The sequence below is a fragment of the Panicum virgatum genome, chromosome 3K (genome assembly GCF_016808335.1).
Source record: "Panicum virgatum strain AP13 chromosome 3K, P.virgatum_v5, whole genome shotgun sequence".
Taxonomy (NCBI): Eukaryota; Viridiplantae; Streptophyta; class Magnoliopsida; order Poales; family Poaceae; genus Panicum; species Panicum virgatum.
Window position 1 is genome coordinate 58,263,596 of NC_053138.1, and position 15,690 is coordinate 58,279,285.

At 42.8% G+C, this 15,690-nt stretch overlaps 1 long non-coding RNA gene and 1 other non-coding gene across 2 annotated transcripts; both read right to left on the reverse strand.

Annotated features, from left to right (window-relative positions):
- Window positions 1-6,317: 6,317 nt before the first annotated feature.
- LOC120701657 lies at window positions 6,318-6,456 on the reverse strand. Its single transcript, XR_005686220.1, has one exon. It is a non-coding gene; the product is annotated as a small nucleolar RNA Z247 (small nucleolar RNA).
- Window positions 6,457-9,984: 3,528 nt separating this feature from the next.
- On the reverse strand, window positions 9,985-13,482 carry LOC120701575. The gene is made up of 3 exons (XR_005686161.1): window positions 11,993-13,482; window positions 11,373-11,539; window positions 9,985-10,174 (listed from the first exon to the last, which is right to left on the reverse strand). It is a non-coding gene; the product is annotated as an uncharacterized LOC120701575 (long non-coding RNA).
- Between the last annotated feature and the right edge of the window lie 2,208 nt (window positions 13,483-15,690).

Here is a 15,690-nt window from a genome sequence, read left to right on the forward strand (position 1 = left end):
TCTCGATATGCATAATCTGGATATGACGCGAGGTCGATGAATATAACACTGGTCAGCGCAAGTTCTATGAAGAAGTATACATCGGCTAGATAAAGGCCAGGAAGATTTCTGCAGCTATTGGTCTTTTGGGGACGTGGTTTCCATTATGTGCTAACCGACGGGTGTCTCTCCGCATATTAATATCTTTATTGAATCACCTATTGGCTATTCTTTTCTAGGGGTCAGGGGCTTCGTTTGCAAAGATGCTGCAGTCATGAAATCCAAAGGAGTCTTATGATCCTTGGTTTGCAGAAACATAGTTATGATCGGCAGAAAGTCGACGATAGAGGCTGTCTTGTTTGGAGGAGCCGATCGTGCAGAATTCGGCTGGCAGGCAACTGCTCCTTTGAACCTGCGTGTTGGCTGTGACCGATGACCAATAGCAAGAACGGGCCAATGTCCATGCTCATTGTCTTCGGATAGCCAATTCTGAACATGTATCTTGAAGGTTATCAGAAGTCAATTCAGAAGTAATTGATTGATGGGAATTTGGCTGCCGGACCAAAACACCGTGCATCAGCTTGACAGCACCATCGTGCCGGAATCAGCAATGTGCATAAGTGCATGATGCAGGTTGGCATCGGCGAGGCCGCGCATCGGCGAAACCACACACCAGCGCGCTGTTCGTGTTGGAGGCCAGTGTGCATGCGCCTCTAATCACTTGTTGGCCGATGCGTTCGGGGCCCAATCGACCGATGGAAGATTATGCCACATACTTCCGAATTTTAAACATTCAGGAACAGTGCACTAATGATTATTATGAGATACTCCCTCCTTCCCCATTTATAAGGCATGGTGGAACATGACACGGTCTTCTAAACAATACTTTGACCATTTATTTATCATATATTATATCACTTTTGATTATAAACTTATAATCATTGTAAACTATATTTGATTATGAATCCAATCATATGAAATTTGCATTATAAAAACAAAAATTTAATAGTCAAATTATTGGTCAAAGATGAGAATGTTTGAATCTTGATATACGTGTATGCCTTATAAACGGGGAAGGAGGGAGTAGCTGATATATCTATCGGCTCTATAAATGCTACCTATCAACATGACCAAAAGCCGACACAGGCAATCAGCTTATTAGAGGATGCATTCATGACTGCCTCAGTTTTATCCGATGACTGATAAAGATGAAATTGATGACCACTTCAAGGCGTATGACTCGGCAGAGGTAGTTCGAATCTTAGTTGCCAATTGCCGAGCAAATACATTGGTTCTTCAACAAGAAAAGAGGATTCAGTTCTAAGATGCTATGGATGTTATCAGTCAGTCCATGTCGTACTGGTCGCAATCAAGGGGACGATGGATGGGCCTGTTATATTGAGCTGAACGACCGTCCTCCATGGCCAGCTGAAATCTACTGCTATCGGTTCTTAGTTCGTGGATTATTGATGAAGATTCTGCGGGCCATCGATCAACCAACGAAGTTCATTGGTTGCTTGCTTCTCCCATCGTTTCACTACACGGATCAGAGGAACTAATAGGGATTAATGGTAGTAGCTCGTGGACTGCGCCAGAAGGTATAAGGATCATGATGATGTGCCGTGCACCTCTGTTGTTGGTCGCCTCTCCGGTGCCTCGAGTGATGAAGCATTCCACTAAGTCGCCGACCACTTTCTCACCGGCGTCGGCACCAAGGTCCACCGTCATGACAGCGCCCTGTTGTTAAGGTTCATGCAAGTACAGGCCGATCATGGCTCACCGTTTGTTGCAAGCCGCAGGGAATTCTATGCACGCAAGAAGGCCTAATCGGCTATAATTGATAGGTCGCCTGGCCCTAGATTTGTATGCCGATATCGTTCATTCAGAGTCTTCCATCGGTTATGCAGTCCTGTTACAAGTACATGAACAGCCGATGGAGGAATAGAGGATAGCCGATGGTCATTTCCTTGATGGAGCCGATGGATAAATAGCAAAAGGGAAATATATGACTTGGGTGTAACGCATGTCGAAAAAGACGAAAGAAAACAGAAGCAGGAAATGTTAATCGGCTCTTGGAAAGTCAATTGCTCTCATTGGCTCATCTCATACAATTGGCAAGCAGTGCCGGGTCTGTCTCATCTTTGAATTGGCTGCTTGTTCTACCATTGCACGTTGGACAGCTGATGGAGGAGAAACGATAAATAGCCGATAAAGAATCTGGCCTACAATCAAATCGGCTACTGAAGGAGCATGAAGTCTTGCACCTGAGATGCATGTTGAGGTAGCACCATGAGTCCATGACGACAACAACGATGACAAGGTTCCAAACATTAGCAAAGTCACCCGATGGGATTATCTGCTGGATCGACATCTGCTACTCGGCCAAGCGATTATCATGTTGCTCGTGATACAGATCGACTGGGACTACATACTCGGGAAGATATGCACGCATGGTGAATACAGATATACAGCCGATGATTACTGGCAGCAAGGGCTGATAATCACAAGATTATGATGAAAGAGTAGATGTATTTGGTTGTAAGCGTTGCACCTTTTCCGTGCACGCCTGCGTGTTAATATATAATGCTAGGAAGCACCCCTAGCGTGGTTTACACAAGGAAAGTGTGTAACAGATTTGGCTAGCTCTCCTAATTACATGGGATTCTATTCTATCCAGCACAATTCGTGTTACACACGTACATATACAAACTTGATACTCAAGCAATATCTCTAACACTCCCCCTCAATCAGACCTTTCCTAGGTTGAGATTGTTCTTGAACCAATCAAGTTGTTTTACTGGTAATGCCTTGGTGAAACCATCCGCCACTTGATCTCCAGTAGATACAAACCGAACTTGTAACAATCCTTGAGCAACCCTTTCTCTGACAAAGTGAAAATCTATTTCAATATGCTTAGTTCTGGCGTGAAACACAGGATTTGCAGACAAGTATGTTGCACCAAGATTGTCACACCATAACCGTGCTGCTTTAGGAGCCTTGACCCCTAATTCTTCTAGCAAGGTCTGTACCCACATAACCTCAGCTGTTGCATTCGCCATAGCCTTGTATTCTGCCTCTGTACTTGATCTAGACACAGTTGCTTGCTTTTTAGCACTCCATGAAATCAGATTTGAGCCTAAGAACACTGCAAAGCCTCCAGTGGATCTCCTGTCATCTGAGCACCCAGCCCAATCTGCATCAGAGAATGCACTCACAAGCATAGATAATGACCTCTGTATTTTCAGCCCAATGCCTACTGTATTCCTCAAATACCTTAATATACGCTTGACCACCGTCCAATGAAGTGTAGTGGGCTTGTGTAAATATTGACATACCTTGTTCACGGCAAAAGAAATGTCCGGCCGTGTCAAGGTTAAATATTGTAGGGCTCCTACTATACTCCTGTACCGCGTAGAATCAGAGGCACCCAACAGCTCTCCATCATATGCTGAAAGCTTCTCAGATGGTGATAGCGGCGTGTTAACTGGCTTGCAATTCTCCATGCCTACACGCTTCAACAGATCTGATGCATACTTCTCTTGTGTTAAGAGTATTCCATCTTGTACCTTGCTCACCTCAATACCCAAGAAATAATGTAAGTCGCCAAGATCCTTGAGAGCGAACTCATCATTCAGATTCTTCAGAAGTGCCGCTGTGGCCTTCGGAGATGAGCTTGCAACAATAATGTCGTCAACATATACAAGAAGGAAAATTGTAACACCACTCTTGTTGAAGTAAAATAAAGACGTATCTGCCTTGGACGGTTTGAATCCGAGATCTTGTAACTTCGTGCTTAGACGAGAGAACCAGGCTCTAGGGGCCTGTTTCAAACCATATAAAGCTTTATCCAGCTTACATATGTAGTGTGGCCGACTTGTGTCTTCATACCCAGGAGGTTGCCTCATGAACACTTCTTCTTCAAGGTAGCCATGAAGAAACGCGTTCTGTACATCTAGTTGGCGAAGGGTCCATCTATAAGAAACTGCAATAGACAACACAAGTCGAATTGTGGCAGCCTTGACTACAGGACTAAACGTGTCCTCATAGTCAATTCCATATCGCTGTTTAAATCCTTTGGCAACAAGACGGGCCTTGTATCTATCAATTGAACCATCTGGCTTCCTTTTAATTTTGAAAACCCATTTGCAATCAATGATGTTTTTACCTTTTTGAGGAGGGACAAGATGCCACGTTTGATTCTTGATCAACGCTGTGTGTTCAGTATCCATAGCTTGTTTCCAATCTTTATTTCCTAGGGCTTCCTCCAAGTCCCTCGGTTCTTCTGCGCTAGCTGACAGGCCGTATCGCACAGTGCCATCGGTGTAGATTTTTGGGCACCGAATTCCACTTTGTGATCGGGTCCTTGGTCGTGAGGGCGCTGGCGCTTCTGGTACATCAGGAGCAGCAGTAGATGCATCCTCTGCTCCCCCTAGCGCAGGCGAAGTGGAGTTCGGCGTTGGCATGCCATCAGCTTCATGCGCAGAGGTAGTCGGGAGCTGGTGTTGTCCCCCTTGCGCGATGGTGCCGAACTCGTTGGGGGCAGTCGGATCCACCTCTAAGCCTGTGCCGCTGCTTCCCTGCAAAAAATCATCTTCCAAGGCAGCATTTTGTCCTGAGTTTTGATCAGGTAGATTAGAGCAATTAACAGTATTCGGATCATGTGTTATTGTGCTCAATGGTATCTCAGGCATATTAAGAAGATGACCGGGAAGAAGATTAATTTCAGCTCTAAGCCGTGCACCAGCATTAGCATGCAGTTCCGAGAAGGGAAAAATATTTTCATCAAACACAACATCACGAGATATATATACTCGGCCGGTGGATATGTCAAGGCACTTGTATCCTTTGTGTAGATTGCTGTAGCCAAGGAACGCACAACGTTTTGAGCGAAATTCAAGTTTTCTAGAGTTGTATGGGCGTAAATTGGGCCAGCATGCACACCCAAAGGTGCGAAGAAAAGAATAATCTGGTGTCTCATGAAACAACTTTCCTAAGGGAGTAGTGAAGTCAATGACTTTACTGGGTGTGCGATTGATCAGATAGGTAGCTGCAAGGAACGCCTCATCCCAAAACTTCAACGGCATAGATGCTGCGGCTAGAAGCGAGAGACCAACCTCAACAATATGTCTGTGCTTGCGTTCTGCAGCCCCATTCTGTTGATGTGCATGTGGACATGAAACAAGGTGAGTGATGCCAATTTTCCGAAAGAAAGGATTGAGTTTTTCATATTCGCCTCCCCAATCTGTTTGAACTGCAAGAATTTTCCTATCAAATTGTCGCTCAACAAGTTTTTGGAAATCTTGAAAAACAGAGAAGACATCAGATTTGAGCTTGAGGAGATAAATCCAGGTAAACTTGCTATAGTCATCAATAAAACTAACATAATATTTCTTTCGCCCAACAGAGTCTGGAGCAGGTCCCCATACATCGGAGAAAATTAACTCTAAGGGAAACGTAGACACACTGTTGGACTTAGGATACGGAAGCTGATGACTTTTTGCTTGTTGGCAGGCATCACAAACGGACTCAAGACTCACTTCTCCGGAACATGGGAGTTTATTTTGGCTAATAACTTTATTAACTATAGGAAGAGCTGGATGGCCCAATCTATTGTGCCATCGGGTACTGGAAGGCTTGACTGCGCTCAACAATTGCCCTTCTGGCGCTGGAATAGGGTAGAGTCCTCGTTTACACTTGCCTTCCAAAAGAACTTTCTTCGTGTCCTTGTCCTTTATCAAGAAAAAAATTAGGATGAAACTCAAGGAAGGCTCGGTTATCAGATGCAAGACGATGAACTGATACTAGATTCTTTGTTGCATGAGGAACATGAAGAACATTTTTAAGATGCAAGTTACGACCAGGAGCACGAACAACAGCATGACCGATACGGTTAATACTCATACCTGCCCCGTTTGCAGTGCGAATCTGATCGTTGCCGGTGTACTTGTCGTGGACGCTGAGCTTCTCAAGGTCGCTGGTAACGTGATCAGTGGCGCCTGTATCCGTGTACCAGTTAGTGTCGATGCCGTAGGAGTTCATGGCGGCGTTGACGTGACGCTCGTCAGGGACATAGTCGGCGTCGAAGCGATGCCAGCATTGCTGTGCAGAGTGACCTTCTTTGTAGCAGACCTGGCATCTGCCAGGGAATCGGCGCTGCCCATCTCTGTTGTTGGCGCCGTTGCCACGACCGCGGCCACCATTGCCACGGCCGCCACTGCCGTTGCCGTTGCCACGGGATTGAGCCCCGCGACCACGGCTGTTGCCACGGCTAGAGTTGCGACCCCGTGTCGCAACATTGACCGAGGACTGATAGCCCTCATGGAGAAGCTCCAGACGTTGCTCAAAGCTCAGGATTTGAGCTTGAAGTTCAGTGAAGGAGATCGGCTCGACGCGCGTCACGATGGACGTCACGAGGGGGTTGTAGTCAGGACCAAGACCGGTGAGGATATAAGAGTTAAACTCTTCATCTCCTAATGGTTTGCCGGCGATGATCATCTCATCTGCAAGACTTTTCATCTTAGCGATAAACTCGGCTGCAGTGAGATTACCTTTCTTAGTTGTTGCAAGCGCAATGCGCGTGTTCACAGACCGAGCTCGAGTCTGTGATGAGAAAACTTCATCAACCGCCCGCCAGAGCTGAGCGGATGTTTTTGCTGTCGCGACTTGGGCCATGACCTCGCGCGACATGTTGGTGAGCAAGTAGCTCAGCACCGATTGATCTTGGGCGACCCACTTGGCGTAGTCTGGGTTGGCACCCTTGACAGTCTTGTCTCCTTGCTTGACGTCAATCTCCTTAGGAGGAGGTGCGACCGTACCATCGAGGAGGCCCTCCAGTTGTGCTCCTCGGATGGCCGGCAGGACTTGAGCCTTCCAGAGGACCAAGTTGGTCTTGTTCAGCTTCTCGGAGACGGGAAGGCCGATCGGCGACGCCATGGCGATCTGGCCGACGGCAGAGGAGGAAGCACCGCTCGCCATACTAGATGCAATCTAGAGTTTGGCTCTTGGTACCATGAAAGAGTAGATGTATTTGGTTGTAAGCGTTGCACCTTTTCCGTGCACGCCTGCGTGTTAATATATAATGCTAGGAAGCACCCCTAGCGTGGTTTACACAAGGAAAGTGTGTAACAGATTTGGCTAGCTCTCCTAATTACATGGGATTCTATTCTATCCAGCACAATTCGTGTTACACACGTACATATACAAACTTGATACTCAAGCAATATCTCTAACATATGATGCTGCCGTCCCACTGCCAATACTGGTATGATCAGAGAAACCTTACTTTTTACTGCAAAAATGCTTGGGGTTTTTATTTTGTAAAAAGAAAATGGCTTAGCTCTTCAATGATATGATAAATTCCTACCAAAGCCATATGTTCATATCTTTGAAAAACTTTTACATATGCTACTCGTTTCATGCTTTTAAGATTGAGATCAAGTACACTCCATATATACATGCTAACTTCTGCATTGGAAGTTACGCAGGGACATGCCTCCCGTCCACCCAAAAATACTCCATCCCTTTGACATGACTCTTCATATTCAACATGCAAAAAGATATGAGCTATAAAAAAAAGGAGGGAGAGAAAAAAGTATATCCGTGCTCAGAAGCATAAAAAAAAAGGAAAAGAAGGAAGAGAGGAAAAGAAAAAGGAAGATAGCTCATATCTCAAAATAAAAGAAAGAGTCATGCATAAAGGAGCGCGAGTTCCATCCAAAAAATCACACACATGCACATCTTGATCTGATTGTATGACTTGTTTTCTCTATTGGGTCCGGTTTTTGACTTTGCAATATATGCGAAACATGTATGCTTCTTTTCATCCCCTACCCTGAGCTCCATTAAAAAGTCTTATTAGAAATAGGGTGGAAAGAAGCAATCCAATGCTTTGGTGAGGAATCATACACATTGAGCGATCTGAGAGAGTCATTTGAGGAGCAAAGTTTTATTTTGATTTTTAAAAATCTTTCAAAGACCCAAGTTATTTAGCAGGAAGAGTGTGGTTGATTTGATTCTTCACGTTGACTTTTAAAAAATTATGATAAAGAAGTTTGGAGAGAATCATCGGCTATAAAAAGGGATGTGTTAGAAAAGTTTATCATGGTTTCCAGTTCACTATGGACTTCATCTATCAGGTGTTCTAGGCTTTAACTTCCGGGCACATCGCTGTCGTTTCGTCTAGATTCATCTGTCAGTTCTTGAAGTATCATGGTGGTTATTCGGAGACATCAGCTAAATTCTGGTGGAAACCGAAAGAAAGACTTCGGCTATGGAATAACAATATCGGAAAGGCCGAGGTGTCGAGTCGGTACATTGATCAAGCAAATTGAGGTATTGGATTTACAGAGTTTCGAAGCATGAAACTTTCATGCTCCGAAACTGGGGGGCTTGTGTTGACACTGAATTTTGGTAAATTCGATGTGCTCTGAATTATGAAGCAATCAGCTCTTTGTGTCAATAGGAAAGACGATAATCAGCAACAGTTGCCAATGAAGTTGGAAGCCTAGTGGCTAAGGATTCACATGAAAGCAATTGAAGCAAAAGGATAATGGGAACTTACATGTGAGTATATGAAGTCACGTGGGGAAGAGAAGAAAGCAAGCCTTATTAGTACTTTGGCCGGTTTATTTTATTTGATAATGAAGACAAGTCAAATGAGGATGGACATATGGCAAGTTTTGATTAAAATAAAGAAAGAAAAGGAGCCGCATGGGAAGGAGTCCAGGATAATTGGCGCATGGTGATCAATCGTGCATGCGGCCGGATCGGTCATTCCGTGGACGTGACAAAGGAAGCTTAATTAGCAAGGACTCTACGTAAGGAGAGTTAGAGTCCATTTATGTTAGTATTTCTTTTTAATTTAGATTTTGCTTGTCAGGCAAGTTAGTTCATGTTATAAATATGTACCTCCGTCCATTGTAAAAGGTTTATCACACGATCAACAAATAAACTCTACTTTTTATTTGCAATTTACTTTTCGGCGACTTCGCCACTTTTCTTTTCTTTTCGGAGAGTTCTTTCGAGTTGATCAAGGACGCCTCACATTCGAGCGACTTGATCTGCTGGTAAGTTTTCGTTTACCGAGTAAATCTGAGCTTTAGCTTTCGGGCGCATCGTTGTCGCTTCGTTCAGATCTATTCAAAAGTTATCGAATTATATTTAGGCTTTGACTTCCAGGCGTATCGCTGTCGTCTCGTCTAAATTAATTCACAATTTATCGATACCTGCTAGTTCTATAGGTTTTACCTGTTGTTTTAGCTTTTATCGATATCTATCCATCTTGGAATATGTTTGATTGGCTGCTTATCATACTATTTTATTCAAAAACATCATATAGCCGATTAGATCTATTCCAGGTGATTGTCTGATAGCGTTGTTTAGGTTACACATTCGTAGCCTTTACACTGCTCCCCGCGCGCATCTGCTGATCTAGCCAATCGTCTATTTCAAATCGGCTGACCGAGCCGATTTTGTTGCTTTCTGTATCGGCAATCGCTTGCCGATACGACCTGTGAGGGATATTCGGAACTCCAGCCGATATTCCCTCGAATTTAACATTTACCCAGTCTCCTTGTCAATCAACAGGTCAGATTGACCGTCACGCTTGGTCTACTTTCCTAAGCTTAGCGAACACTTGCCCTCGGATTCCAGTGTATTGATTTTTGCATCAACAGATATATATTTTTTTAAAAAGAATCTAGTAAAAAATATTTAATTAATAAACTAGGATCTGAGTAATTTACAGCCCGCCGTAACAGCCGATCCATATTTAGAAATATACTATTTTATTGCTATCCCTTTCTGGCAACCCAGTCTCCAGCTCCCCTCGACAGCCCTGCACGCTGGAGAAATAAAAGCAAAAAAGGACAGGAGCTTGAGCAAACATCTGCGGTCGCCCGTGGATCAACGAAAGGTAGCCGCATCAACAAAGAAAAAAAGAAGTAGAAAACACAACCACAAAAAGTTGGTGACAAGCAGAATGAATCCCAAACTTTTATGCGGCAATCGTATTCAACTTTGTTCTAGGTTCTGGCAACAAGATCCTCCGGGAAAAATATATCCCCCAGATACAAAAACAGTAGAACTTCAGTTACAAAAAATTAACAAGTGTATCTGAGAAACTGAGAATCTAGACAGATATGTTGATGTAGAGTCCACTGTTGTAGAACTTGATTTGAGTCCACTACTGTAGAGCCTGTTTAAATGCAGATAATTAAAATGCATGGTTAGATTGATTGTAATGCTGATCAAAACAAGGGGAAGTTTGAATACAATAAACATCTAAAAAGTTAACTATTCTGCCTATTTGACAGTACATTATTACCTGATGAAACACATTTAAATGCTTTTGTGTGTGTGAAAAAATGCTTTATTAGATTGATTGCGACGCTAAACGAACTAGAACTGGGGTAAGATGGCATGCAAAACTTTAGCTAATCTGCATGTTTAACAATACATTGTTGCCTACTGAAAAATTACATTTAATTGTTGTTATGTGTGTAAAAAATTAACTGTTCTTTATTTAACAGTACATTATTGCCTCCTAAAAAATTATATTTAATCAGCTTCCCAGAAGGGGACGGTATGCCTAGTGTTACAGCTAAAAGCACAGCAGATACGGTGTTTTTTTTCAGCTCCTGCTACAGATGTGCATTCTGCTCCATCTAACGAAGGTGTTGTTGCTACTATAGATGTTTCGCCAACTATCCAACCAGGTATGAAAAAAAATAGATGAATCTGCTGGTTATTAACTCTCAAGTATGAAAAAAAAATATCTGAACATTATTCAAAACATTTGCTTACAGGTGGTGGTGGTGGGACCTACTAACAACCCTGCTGCTGGTGCATTATCAGACCCCATGGGCAACCCACTAAGGTCAAAGGTGAAAAACACATATAAAAAAAGACTAAAAGAAAAGGGATGAATGCGGAGGCTAAGAAGAAGAACATGTGCATCATTTGCAGGTCCACTGATCTAATGCAGCAAGGTGTCCGGAGAAGACGGGGAAAAAGTTTGAGAGTCAAGGATGTGAGAGGGTGTGAGGGGAGCCATAACAGCTTAACTTATTCATGTGATAGTGTATACATACTCTCTCACAAGACAGTAAAGTTCACAAAAAAGAACTATCGTTGCTAATGATGGGAAATACAGAAAATATTATTCCGTTCATGGGAAATGCTTCATAAATTCAGTTGAGATGCTTAATGCACGATGTTGATTTGCACGCTTCAAAAAAAAGAAGCGCTTTTTGAATTTTGGTTTTAGTACAATACTCTATTATAGTCATCTAAAAATGCTTCCTGGAAAATAGAAAATTGCTTCTTAAATATAATTGAGATGCCTAAAGCACTATATTGATTTGCTAGAGAAGGGTGCGATGAAGGAATCACACCTATGCCAAATTCAGAATGCTTTTCAACTGTCATTTTCTTCAAATTAAGCCATATGTGCGTCAGGATCTTTAGAATGTTGCAAATGCCTTTTTCTTGAATGTTGCACACTAAACGCCCGTCCCCAATGTTGAGCATGCATCAACATGTGGGATTCCCACAATAGTTACTGCATGTGGAAAAACAACCAAAGAATTAAGTGTGTGTCCTATGTTTGGGGGAGAAAACTTATCTGATGGTGTTAAAAAATAACACAATATTAGCTTGCTTGGTCCCCCATTTTGGACCCATTTCCACCCTCAATGAACCCACCAGGAACAGTGATACTAGTTCTAATTATCATCATGGACAGGGCATTTCACCAATCAAATTCTTCAAATAAAAAATATGACATGATCAGTTAGGAGATACATTTTATAGACCCATACATTTCAAGGTACAATTTAAGCACTAAAACGGTACAATCCATTCCTGGTTCAACAACTATACCAAACATAACAATACAATTTATTCGTTCAACCTGAAATATGATCAACGGGCTATGTCGTCCTAACAAAAATTTTAGCAATCCACAGAACACGTACAACTTTAAGCCAAGGGGGAGGAGGTCGAGTTGACTCACCTTGAACGCTTTTCGTGCTGGTGTGTGAGCTTTCTCCTAACAGCAAACTTCATTTCCAAAGCTGAAAAACCAACAAAAAACACTGATGGGAAGTGGATCCAGTCATTTGAGGGGGGGGGAGCGCAGGGAGGATGGGGAATCGCTCACCTGGTTCAGGCCTAAGCTCCAACCACACAGATCAGGAAATAGTTGGAGAGCCACTCAAAAAAAATAGTTGGAGAAAAAAATGTGTATGGAACAATTGAAAGTGAGAAATTCTGAAGAGAAAATTTTGCACATTGATAACTGACCTTTGAGAGAACAATTCACCCAAGTTGATTTACACATACAACTATTTTTGAGCTTCTTCTGCATAACCATGGTAAACTCTTTGCTGGCTTGCAATATGACAGGAACATGCACACATAAAGCTATAAACTGCTAATAGTTGTACATGATGGTAATTCTTGACGCTCACTAATGACCATTTCCAGGCGTCAACTTGATCAGAAAATCATGAGAGTTTGCATTTCTTACACACACCTTTATTCAAATAAACCCCTAAATCACACTTCACCTTTAGAAAAATGCAAGATGTGTTTTTGGCCTAATATGCAGGTTGCAAGCACACTTTGGCCCAATAGAAAATCACAAAAAATATCAAAGCACAAATTCAGGCGCAAATGGACTAAGTGAAGTCCAAAGATCAGACCAAATCCACTCAAGACAGGCCAAGCCTCGGTGTTAGGATAAGAGGAGGCCCAGACAAGCCCAACCCCCGACACTTTGGGGCGGTTGGCGTCCTGGGCAAGACGGTCGACCACCCTGGTCGGCCGACCAGACCCACGAGCCCCACCGCCTCAACTTGCCACGTGGAGGAAAGGCATTGGCTCCTTAAGTCGGTTCACCAAGGATCAGCTGCAGATGAAGCTCATGTCGGCGTGGCTCCCTCCTATAAATACAAGGGGAGGGGGTAAGGAATGAACACACACACACACACACACTCACACACACACCCCCCCCCCCACACCTCTCACTCATCTCAAGGCATTCTTGCTTAGTCTATAAGCTTAGCGGAGTTTAGGAGAAGTCTAGGAGTCATCGAGTCCCCGGAGTTGCTCGGGAGTTCTGGTATGAATTCATCTCTAGTCCTCTCTTGTAATATTCGGTCGTTTGTAATAGAATTAGACTATGGTTACCGATATATGCTTGAAGTATATTTTGAGTTATCAGATATATGCTTAGTGATCTAGTTGCGTTATCATTCGATGCTTGCATTGCATGATCGCCCTGTGCTTGCTATGGTTAACATATTGGCTTTAGAACTCTATCAACTGCTCCAGTATTTGTATATTTGCTCTAGTGTGATGTCTGTCCATCCGGAGGGTGGGGGCTCCGCGCGGGATGGTAGAGTATGGCTTACTAATGTAGACGTGGTGTTTAGACTAGATAAGTGTTGCTGGATGTCACCATTTCCCATGGTTTATAGAGGTAGCCGGCAGGTGAAGACAGCCCTGTCCGAGCCCTAGTAATCCTCCACGTTCGGATTGAGGGGTAGGAGGTACATAAAGCCGCATGCTGTACGGGCTCCTCCTGTCGTTTATAGAGCGGTCTCCCTGTTGTATAGTTTAATCTCTGACAATCTAACCATAAGATAGCATAGATATAGCTAGCCTAGCACATCTGACTTGAGCTCTAACTTCTGCCTTTCTCCCTGCCTATAGCATATTTTATCTATTTATCTATGAGGGTAGTTTGTGTGTGTGTCACACTACCTCCTACCATATTATCTATCTTACCCCATTTATACAATTGAATATCCAATCTACATCAGTTCATAAACTAGCATATGTACTTCCATTCACCGCCTTCCCTGTGAAAATATAAATGACACTCCGGTATACTCCGGGTAAAATGCTACAGTGGTATTCCGTGTGCTTGCGGATTTATTCGTGGTTCATGAAATACCTGCCACCCCTTGGTGTCTGCGGGCGTTATCGCTGTCTTTCAGTGGTGACGTTGGTAGGCATCAATAGTAATCCAAGTCAACAGATACAATAAACAACTTTGTGGAACCTAATAAGCAAAGTTTTTAAAAATTCTGAGCGTATTAGTACATTGACAAAAGCATTTACAACTAGATTTTCATTAACACATTTACAAAACAAATTCTTCACGCGTGAGCCTCTCGCACAAAAAAGATGGATTGGTTGCATCATTTGCTTTGTGTGAGACCGCACTAGCACCAAGAAACATACTAGATCAGAACATAAAAAAAATATGTGAGATAGGTTTGCACAACCTACCATTATATTTTGCCTAGTAAAGAACAACTGCAAAAAGAGCAATAATCAGTAACATATAGCCACTGTTATTAATGCGCTAAGGCGAGACGTGGCGAGCCACCCCCTTCCAATCGCCTAGGTGATGCCTAGATGATCATAAGCCAACACCATATGATCGTAAGCAACTTCAAAGCAGCAACACAAAGGAAGGAAAAGAAGAAACAGAAAAGAAGAAAAGAGGAAGAACAAGACACTAAGAAAGGCCCAGCCCACTAGCCAGCCCATATATCATTTCCTGGCATATTGTGTGACCTATCTGTTTTCTCAACTCTCCCTGTCGACAAACATTCCAGGTCTTCTCTGCCACTTACTCTTCTCTGCGTCCCTCCCCTCTCCCGTTAAGCCATTCTCCATTTATACTGCTACCGCACGCAACCATTCCTCCCTTCCCCTCCCCATCCTCACTGCTGATGTCGCCCCTTCCAGATCCCCTCTAGTCGCCTACAGATCGCAGATCAAGGGTTGCTAACTTCTGCCACCCTTCCCAGATGTTTGATGCTGTAGAAGTTTGCGATGGCCATTGCGTATGGTGCCAATGGGGATGGAGCAGGACAAGTGTTTGGCCTTCCCAGTCCTCCTCCAGTTCTTTCCCTCTCTTCTGCCTACCCTCCTCTCTCATTTTGTCGATTTTTGGTTGTGGCATCCCACGTTAGCGCCTCGACACCTTAATAACCAGGCATATAGCTGACTAAACAGACCAAATCGAAGAGCTACTATGTATAGTACTAGTGTCGGTAGATGTAGCTGTATCCAGAAAAAGGAATTTAGAACTATATTATTGCCAAATTTAGAGCCATATTATTGCTAAGATGTGGATTCACATAATTCACTCTCGCGCAAATTCTTCCTAACATCAGCTATTCTTCATGACAAGGAGTTCAGTTTTATATGAAAGAGAACAAATACTTATGTAACTTTATTTGATAATAACCGCTCTGATCATTCACTAAGCAATTATGAACACAACAAACTGCTGCTAGGAAATAAAAAAAGGACAGTACATCATTCTTTAGAAAGAAAACATAGGGAACAACATACTCAAAGTTTTGTAAATGTGTTATATCTAGATTGAATCAAATCTTTTTATTCAAAGAAATAGAGTCCTAAATTCATAGAAATACTAGAAAGCCATGCGCAGCATTGCTGCGCAGCCAAGTTATTGTTCCAGTATGTAACTAATGTAGAGTAGATTATGATAATTTTTTTAAATGCATATGATGTTTTGGTATGTAAGCTATGTCTTGTTTTTAGTTTCGAAGTATTTTAGGTTCATGTTAGCTAGATGTTGACGTATATTTTGACTCTCTATTGTCATGACTTTATTATTTAAGTTGAATATTATTTTGGGTAGGCAAATGGAACCATTGTTTTTTG